General features: G+C 28.5%; 1 pseudogene; it reads right to left on the bottom strand.

Annotated features, from left to right (window-relative positions):
- Positions 1-149: 149 nt before the first annotated feature.
- On the bottom strand, positions 150-1,364 carry LOC122313685 (annotated as a pseudogene).
- Between the last annotated feature and the right edge of the window lie 9,344 nt (positions 1,365-10,708).

Here is a 10,708-nt window from a genome sequence, read left to right as displayed (position 1 = left end):
AAAACTTTTTGACACCGATCATGTTTTCTTTCTAAAAAAATCTTTAGGCAATGTCAAAGCTATACCGGAGTGTGATTGCTTAGAGAGAGAGAGAGAGAGAGAGAGAGAGGGAGAGAGAGAGAGAGAGGACCGCCTCCTAGACAGCCAAAAGAACAACCAATACCTACAGGCATTCTCTTTTACAAGATCCAAGTTCTTTCACCAAGTTACTAAGCATTCGCGTCAAAGTTTACATACATTAATGGAAATCCAACCGACCAATTTCCTTTTATTGTGAGTATTTGCTGCAGTAATTATACATCAACGACTTTGATTTCTCTCCCTGCTTCCACATCAACTTTCTTCTCTAGAGTCTGCTTCTTACAATCATAGAAATATAACATGCAGACCACCCATTTCAGCACATTCCCCAAGCAGTACAACCCAACTTGTGCAACAATTCCCATAATCTCTCCTTCATAGCATCCAAAATAGAGGCATGGCAGCCTTAAACCCAGTCCCCAAACAAAGAAAACAGCCATCAAAAGCAGCCCACGCCGCTCACTGCCTCTATTAAAACGAGCAGAAAGCGCCATTGCTCGAACCCCGAAAGTCCCCTCCAACACTGAAATGACGATACTCACGTTCCACACCGCACTCCATTCCAAGTATTTTAGTTACCAAGCTATGAAAACTGGTCCGTAGAACAGTAGAAACGGCACCTGTAAATCTGATGTTCTCCAAAATACTTGGTAGCTTGTTGCAAACCATAGTAATCCGAGCAGATTACAAGTTGATAAGAGAATAACGTAAGAGGATGTGATAAAAGTACCTCTTATTCTTGCTCCATAAATCTGTTTGTAAAGCATCCCCTTCAGAGTCAGTATTGGTCTATCTTCTGCGTATATCTTTGATGCCAAATCCACCGTTACAATCATTGTGCAAAGCTCAAGAAGATGAAAGGGCACCAGATAAAGGAAACCAAGTTGAACCAGTTGATGCGAAAAAGTCGTTCTTAATTCGGTTGTAACTTCAGACGTTACTCCTGACCAAGGATGATATTGTAAGTCATGTATATAAGACTGGTCTAGAATATTTGACAGAGTTCTTTGAAGGAAAATTTCGTAGTAAACCATGAAGAAGAAAAGAGGGAGGGAAATGAAAAGGATGAAGATGATGAAATTGAAATTCTTGGAAAAGATTGTTGGAGCTGCTTTAAGGATATCAAGGACATCCAGCTTCTGGTTTGGCATGGCAAGATAGCCCTCCTGCAGCTTTTTCTCCAGCATCAGATGCGTTTTCTCCATCTCCGAACCTTTCATTTCCAAGCCCAAGTTTCACCACGATGGAAAGAAGAACATCTGTAATATTAGCGCGAATTCCCAAAAGATATAAAGACCGATGAACACGACAAGCTGGGTTGACTTCGCTGCCTATTTTGAAAAGGATAATCTAGAGTCACCGCTAGACTTAAATTTTTTTTTTTAAAAAAATTATTTTTTAATACTTTTAAATATTTTTAAAAAATATAACAAATTTATAATAATATTAAAAAAAAATTTCTTAATCATTAAGAAAAAACAAAAAAAACCCAGCAGTGACCCAGTGAGAGCCACCAGCTGTGGCAAAGTATTTTCCTTTTAAAAAATATTAAAGATAAGCTCCTGCTGCAAGCGGCATGCAGTCGGCGTGCCACATTAATTTCAATTTTTTTATTTTTAATAAACCATATTGTGCAGTGATATCGATGGTTCTTTAAACGAATTTATCAAATCATCCTACAAGTCGCATCAAATTTTCAAGCTGTGACACTCTGCACATTGATAATGTTTTACTTAAATAACCAAATTAACCTTGTGTCCATGCTTGTGAATCTCGTCTACAGTGACGGATCACGTTTTGGGGATCCAAAAGTTTTTAAAAACATAATATATCCTTTAAATTTTATACATAATTATATAGATATAAAAAATAATACTCCAAAAAAATTATAATTTTCATATACTTTTTAAAATTTTCTAAAATTTCTATATATCTAAAAATGCCCGTATCTAATTTTTTTCTTATAGTCCTAAACTTTTGTTTAATTTCTATATGTTATTTATTTTTAAGGATGTGACTCCTCTAAAATTAAAATTAAAATTAAGTTTAGGAGAAATAAGAAACTTATTAATATAGATCCAAAGTTTTTTAATATACAATATTGAGTTTCTCAATATGGAATTCAAAGTGAAAATATAAGAAAAATTATTTAAGATCGATGATCTACATGAAAAATAATTAAGAAATTTTATCCTTTAGACTTCATTAAGCAAGAATTGAATTTATTTAAACTCTTAATTATAGCATTATGTGTTTAATGTGATGCAAAAATATCTAAATTTTTCATGAAATCTGATAAAGCAGCTTACATACTAGAACGAAATATGAGATTCTAAAAGATCCCTAGATAGTTTATATGAACAAAATAAATTTTAAATATTTTATTACAAAAATAATAATAGATGAATATTATTCTATAAAACATTATCGTTAGAATCTAAAACAAATATTAAGTTGTGTTTAGAATTTTATTTATACATGCATATAGCAAAGTACTGAGATATAATTTTATATGTAGTTATATTTTGAAGATTTTTCAATCTCTTTTTAATTTGCATGAGAAATGATGTTAACAATTTTAGGATGTGCAAGTCTCTTATACTCATTTTGAAAAAAATAGGTAAATTTAGTACATATGTAAAAAAATTATTTTAATAGTGAACCTTTTTTTTTTTTTTTTTTTTCAAATGGAGTGTGTAGAGCTTATACGCCCCACGATTGTATCTAGCATTAGTCTTTATATAAATGTGTCAAACAGTAAAAAAAAGTTAGGCCCCCTAACATAATTGCTAGTTTTGCCACTGCTTGTCGACAAAGCTGCGTAATTCTTTTTTCTTTTTTTTTTTTTCTTTCTAATCTTTAAAGCTACGTAATTTGGTATCACACTAGTTCAACAAAATTAGCACACTCCATCTTCATTTCCCTTTCCCTTTTCTTTTTTTTCTCTTTCTTTTTCAAGTTTTGGTCTTAACCCACAATCACACACACTGAATCAACGTTATTAGAAAGAATGAATGAGAAAAAGAAAATAGCTCTTCATCAAAATGATTTGAAAATCAAAACTCATATTAAGACTAGAATTAAAAGCAAGAAAAAAAAAAGGAAAAAGAAGAAGAAGAGATTTCCCAGTCATAAGCATCTTTTTCGCATTTTGGTATGAAGTTAAAATAGCATTAAAAAGGCAAAACTTGAAATTTTGTTTCACAAATAAACCAAAATACATGAGGGAGATGTCAAACTGCAGAACATATCTAGAAAAAAAAAAACACAACAAATGGATCTATTAAAAAATCCTGAGTCAAAAAACACAAAACTAGCACAACCCAAAAGATAGAATTGGAAGAAAAAAGAGAGAGAAAGAGAGAGATCTTAAAGGAAAGGATTTGAGAAAGAGAAAAGAGAGATCTGCTTTACATTCGGTGGTCTTCTTGCCGAAGAAGAAACTTTGCTCTTCCTTTTTGTTTTCTTGTTTTTTGGTTTTAATTTTTTTATTACACGTACGCAGTCGTTTACCCCCCCCGACCCGCGTGTACCTAGAAGAATTGGTCTATTTTTCCTTCAATGATGTGGAAATTTGGTACCATAGACCCAGTTTGTTTTTTGGTTATTTTCTTGGACTTTTCAAGGTGTTAGTAGTCTCCACAAGAACATGCAAAATATAGACAGACCACTCACCCCCCCCCCCCCCCCCCCCCACCACCACCCATGTGTACCTAGAAGAATTGGTCTATTTTTCCTTCAATGATGTGGAAATTTGGTACCATAGACCCAGTTTGTTTTTTGGTCATTTTCTTGGACTTTTCAAGGTGTTAGTAGTCTCCACAAGAACATGCAAAATATAGACAGACCACTCACAAGCCACCAAGTCGAGCAGAGATGTCCTCCCTAATCGCCAGTAAATAATTTATTGCTAACTCTTTTGATTATTATTATTATTATGGCCTAATTTTTATTAGGAATAAGATAAATGGATGTTTCTGAATACATTTCCTTATTTACAAACTATCTATGTATAGACACTAATATAGTAATTATCAATAATATGTGCCCGACATCTTCTCTTACTCTGGCAATTAATAATGGATATAGTTCAAACATATACAAAGCCTTTTATCCTTTTTGATAGTCTCGATTCTTTTGTCTTGATCTTGGTCACTCTTGGATAGTGATTTTGTATAGTAATTTTAATAACTCTTGTCTTGAGTTTTATAAAATAATCTGATAAGAATAGTAGATAATAATCTTGACAATGGACGAAATTGCTTGTCTTTTTCCTTTGAAGAGATAATAATTCTGACATCTGTTATATCAAATAATTGAAAGAGTAATAATGTTCTAAAATCACATAATCTGAGGGTCATAATTTACGAGTTCCAATTCAAATAAATCTTAAGAGTCCATCAAATGTAATGGATGATAAGATGAGTTGTCTTGAGAAGGAGATGCCTGTTGATAAGGAGAGGTATGTTGAACTGGTGATAATGCAGTTGTTGTAATAGAGATAATCTAGTTTGATGTTGTGGGTCCTCTTCATCATTATTGTTTGAGACTTGTGACATGGCCTCAACTAATTTCTTCAAGTCCTTTTTGCTGTAATGGACGCTAATTGGTCCTAAAACCTACTCCTTTGTACTAAAACTTCAAGGGCTTTGGAGATTTTTGAAATCATTTTTAAAACATGATCATAATTGTATTTTTTCTACCATTTAATAGAAACTTGGCGGGTTAAAAACTTAATGTTTTTAAGAGAGGGATAAGGTTTGATGACATATTCCCACTTCATAATCCAATTTAATTTTGTTTTGAAAAAGAAGAGAATGAGTGGTGAACAGTGCATTAAGGATGGTGGATAATCATTTTGTGAAACAAAAATCTGAAGATTTTTTCGGAGAGATAGGAAAAAGAAGAGGCTTGGGTCCATAATATTCCCACCATAGTAAGAACCATCGTGGAAGCATCTTGATTTCTTGTAATTTATCAAAATGAAGAAATCAATAATGATGCAAATTTTTATTTTGTTGAGGAAATATTTTTATTCATACTTGCTTGTAATCATAATAATCATAATATGGCAGATCATAAGGTTTATAAAATTTTCTTTTTAAATAGGGATTTTTTCCCCATTGCTCCAAGGTGAGAACTTGTTTAATGATGATTTGTAAAAAGTTATTATTGGAGATGAAGGTGGAGAAAGTTGAGTTTGAAGTGAACAAAGGATTTAAGAAAGAATAATGGAATCCGTATCTACCAATATGAATTCATTAAAATTCTGGATTTTCTTAATGTTTTGTAAAACATAATGCCAGTTTGGTAAGAGAAATGCATCAAATAATTTTTAAGGATCAGACAAGTGCTGGATTTCAGACTTAATAGAAAAGACTGGATGCTAGTGAGTCTAAGAGCCTTGTTTGGATTGCTAGTACATACGAGATGTTGTCATGTCATCTATACCGTACAGTAGCTTTTCCTATCCAAACACACTATATTTCATCTCTAAATTTTAAAAACATCCACTTAAACAAACAGTAATGAACAGTAAAAATCTTATGTGAATAGTGTGTGAATAGTAAAATTTGACATGAACAGTGTATAAACAGTGCGTGAACAGTAAAAATTCAGCTATCCTATTAAACAGTGGGACCCACATTTTTTTTCAAATCTCACAAATTAAAAACTATCTTATCTTATCTCACTATCCAAATACACATTCTTTTTTTTACAAATTATTTCATCTCATCTCATCTAAAAACTTTTACTACTATTCAAAATATCTCATCTGAACTGTGTACCAAATGAGTCCTTAATGATAATAGGAGATGTAGATGACTAAGATAATAGTGGAGGATTAATAATTTGAGAAGAGGTAGACGAAGAAGGAGAAACAACCTTGGAGTATGTTGGTAATTTCTGAGAAGCTAATGGTAAAAATGGATTATAAGATATCTTAATATTTTGTGGTTTTGTTTCATTTATGGTTTTGGAGTGGCAAAAGGACAAGGTGAAGGATATGGAGGAGATGGTGGTCTAATAAAAGAAGATTTAGACTTTATTCTTAACTTTGAAGATGACATGATTTTTCTAATAAGAATTCTCGGGATAGAAAATTAGGAAGAGAATTAGATTCTCATTTAATATGTTCAATATCACAATAAAAAATACTTAATATATCTTGCCATCTAACTTTGTATCCAAACGAGGCCTTAATGATAATAGGAGATATAGAAGGTTGAGATAATAGTAAGAGATTAATAATTTGAGAAGGGGTAGAGGAAGAAGGAGAAACAGTCTTGGAGTATGGTGGTAATTTCTAAGCTAATAGTGAAAATAGATTGTAAGATAGCTTAACATTTTGTAGTAATGTTTCTAATATCGTGTATGGTTCTGGAGTGGCAGAAGGACAAGGTAAAGGATATGGAGGAGATGGTGGCCTAGCAAAAAAACATTTAAACTTTATTCTTGACTTTGAGGATGGCATGATTTTCCCTGTAAGAATTCTCGGGATAGAAAATTATGAAGAAAATTAGATTCTCATTTAATATGTTCAATATCACAATAAAAAATACTTAATATACATTGCCATCTAGCAAATATTTGTTTAGCAGCTAGATTTTTCACATATTTAATCAAAACTTCATTGGTTGATTTACAATTTATTCTAAGTAAAAACTTTTGATTCAACAAATTATCTTAAAATTTATATATACATAATACAATAGTTAAAATTTCTTTTTAAATAGTATTGTAATTATTCTGGGCATGATTCCAATATCATGAATAGAATCGAATAATCTATTAAGAATCATTTGATAATTTTTGTTTTATAATTACTTCATAAGTAAGATCAAATGTATCGATTTCAACAATGTTAAAAGTATGAGGAGATGAGAATCCTAAGCATGCTAATTTTTTAACATGGGACTTAATTTATTTAATAATATTCATATGTTTTTTTGTCCATGAAGGTAGAATTTCTTTAATCTTTTAAATAATAGTTTGCATAATAATATGAGAGGTTGATAAAAATCTGCAACATAATTAAGACTTCCCAAGAATCTTTGTAATTGTTACTTATATTTTATTTCATCAAAAAATTTATTAGCAAATTCTATTGCTCTACTAATTGGTGTAATAGTTCATTGATAGATATCATGTCCAAGAAATTTAATTTTATTTTGAAATAATTTTATTTTAGGTGATGAAACAATTAATCTGTTTTGTTTAATAATTTGAGCAAAAGTATTTAAATGTTTCCAATATTGTTCAATGAATGAAGAAAAAATTAATACATCATCTTTATAAACTATTGTAAAATTAGTGAAAGTAGTAAATATTACATTTTTAATATTTTAAAATTCACTATAAACATTTTTTTAGTCTAAATGGCATAACATTCTATTCATAATGCTCAAATGGGACTGTGAATGCAATTTTATATCGATCATTTTCAGCAATTTGAATTTGTCAAAATCTATTTTTCATATCAAATTTTGAAAATACATCATAAAGACAAGATAATAAATCTTTTTTATTAGTAATCGGATCCCTAAACCATTATAATACTTTATTTAATGACTTATAGTTTATAACTAATTGAGAAACTCATCATTCCAATTCTGCTTGTTGTTTGATGTAAAAAATAGCACAATTCCGTGGTGATTTACTTTTCCAAATTAATAATTTTGATAATAAATGACTAATTTCTTTTTTATAGAATTCCAATAATTCATTGTTCATTTGAATTGGTCTAACTTTAGTAGGAATATTTTTTTCAAAAAATTCTTTTTCATATGGTAATTCAATTATATGTTGTTTTCTACTCCAAAAAATATTGGCAAGTTGGAGCATACTATTTTTTCAATTATAGTTTTAAATTTATTAATTTTTTGAATTAATAATTGTTCTTCAATCCTTTTATATTTTAATTCTTGTTTTAAGAAATTTATCTGTTTTGCTTTTCTTTTAATCTTATTTTGGAATTAATTTCTTTTAAAATTGAAGGAAATAAAAATTAATTTAAATTAAATTTCTTGTTCTAATATTTTGGTAGAAATTCTTTTTTGTTACAGATAAAGGGTAAAGTACGGCAAGAAATGAATTTCCTAATATTACTTTGGTGTAATATTTTTTATTAAAATAAATGTTGTTTTAAAGCAAATTCCACTATTACAAATATGTGCATTAGATAATTTATAATTTATATTTAACTTTGTTCTATTGGCTTAGGATAATGTTTCTTTTGTTTTTTCAAAATATTTGGCAGTTATTAATCTTTCTTGTATACAATTTAAATTTGCTTCTGTGTTTAATAGAACAATTGTTATAAAAGAAAATTCTTGATTAATAGACACGGTTACTTCAGCACACTATTTTTGAAAATTTATTTTATCAAAGATATTGATAAAGTTATCAGTCTCATCATTAATAATTATTACTGAACTTTCTTCTTGTTCTTTTTAAGGAATATTAATATTTTTATCAATTTTTAATAATATAATTTTTGTATTAATTGTTCATTTAAAACTTCTAATTTAATATTAGATGCTTTCAAATTTCTAATCTCTTGTTTTATTTCATTAATCTCTTATTGTAAGTCTTGTAATGTGATTTTTTGTATTTCTATTTTAAATCTGTTTACTATTTCTGAAAAACTTATATGATGATGGTGTTGAAGTAGTATGATTAGTGAAAGTATTCTTTAATTTTGCTAAATAATCTTTTCTTTCTTGTAGATCATTAATTTTATTAATTAATTCTAATATAATATCCTCATGTTTTAAAAGAACATTAATAGTTTTATTACAAATACAATTATTTTTATCTAAGCAATTACAAACATGTGCATAATTTGTTTTTGATTCAGTATCATAAGATTGTTCTGAGAGGTTTGATTCTTTTAATTGATAAATTTCTTCTTCTGAAGAGCTTTCCTCTTCTTCCCTCGAAGAAATTATAAAAATATTTAATAACTTTTCTTTTAATATTTTAGGTATTTCTAATTCATTAAACTATTGTTTAACCTTACAATTTTACTTGTAACGTCCAATTTTTTCACATTTATAACAAAGAATTTGTTTTTCTTTTTATTATACTTTTTTTATATTTTTTCTAGGTTTATTATATATTTATTTTGGAAAAAGCTATTTTGCCGCCTGGGATTGACTGCTCGAGTTGACCGCTGGGTAAAAACTTTTTTTTTTTTTTACTTAGTGATTAAGAAAGTGACTTTAAATGTATTGGTGTTTTTTTTTTTTACTTAATGATTAAAAAAGTGATTAAAAAATGTGAAATAAAAAATGAAAAAAAAAAAAACGCTGGGCGGTACGCCTAGCGGTATGTTTGGGGCGGCACAGTAGCCTTACCCATTTGTTTTTATCTTTTGTCTTTTTAAAAGGTCTTTTATATTTTCATTTTTTGTTAGAATAATTCTTATAAATTCTTTTTCCCTTCTTATATCTTATAGAATGAGCCAATAATGGAGTATAGCCAAACTGTTCACAAAAGGTACCTAACTCTTTTTTAGCAAATTTCTTTTCTTTATCCATTTATTTTTTTAATCTTAGATCGTTACATATAATTAAACCAGTTCTATTAATAGTAGTTATTATATCACTATATGTAAGATTAATAAAATCAATAATACCATCTGATTTTACTAATGATTCTCGTACCTTTTAGGTGAAGTAATATGAAAGTCCGGTTATGAATTTTTCCTTTCAGTATAGTTGTTAACAGTCATTTCAGGTCACAACTTTAGTTAGAAATACATCTTTATACTAACTGAAATAAGATAATTCAGGACATTTTAAAGTAATTAATGAATCACTAGTTCTTTCTTTAAATTGAATAGGATCATTAACAAAATGCTTGGTTAATATAAATATTAAATTATTAATAGCATCTTTCAATGGTTAACCATCTTTTGTTTTAATGATTTGTATAGTTTCATCATGTTTATATTGGTTTAATATTTTTATTCTTTGTTTATGTGAAAGATAATAATGCCACTAATCTTTTAATTGGCCAGTGAAACCTGTAATCAGAATATAAGCTACTTGATTATTTGTTTTCATATTACTTTTATAAAATTTAGCAACCATAATCATTTCTTGAAAATGATTTAATATTTCATACTCAGATAATCCATTTATATTCCATTCATATAATACATCTGGTGAAAAAATAGATCTTACTATATGTTCTCTTTTTTCGAATTGCATATCCAGTAGAGTAGGCTTCTGATACTAATTATGAGTAATAGAAACATTATGTTTAGAATCTCTAACTAAATATTCATTGGCATATTATTCTCTAATCTTATTTATTAGTAAATCTAAATTTTTAAATTGATTATCAATATTACTAATTTTAGAATCAGATAAGACAGATGAGTCTATCTTACTTAATACATTAATACGAGATTGTTTTGAAGTAGAAGCAATATTAGTAATATTTAATTTTTCTAATTTATTGGAGATTTATTCTAATAAATCATTTCTGATTTTAGAAAAATTGGGTTTTAGGTGAGATAGAATTTCATGAGAAATAAATAAAGGGATTTCTTTCTTTTCTTTAATATTAGTATTGATAGAAGATATTTGGGTTTCAATCATTTGTAATTGTTTATGAT

Source organism: Carya illinoinensis, chromosome 6 (assembly GCF_018687715.1).
Source record: "Carya illinoinensis cultivar Pawnee chromosome 6, C.illinoinensisPawnee_v1, whole genome shotgun sequence".
Classification (NCBI taxonomy): Eukaryota; Viridiplantae; Streptophyta; class Magnoliopsida; order Fagales; family Juglandaceae; genus Carya; species Carya illinoinensis.
Note: the sequence above shows the minus strand (reverse complement) of the source record. Positions and strands in the feature narration are given on the sequence as shown.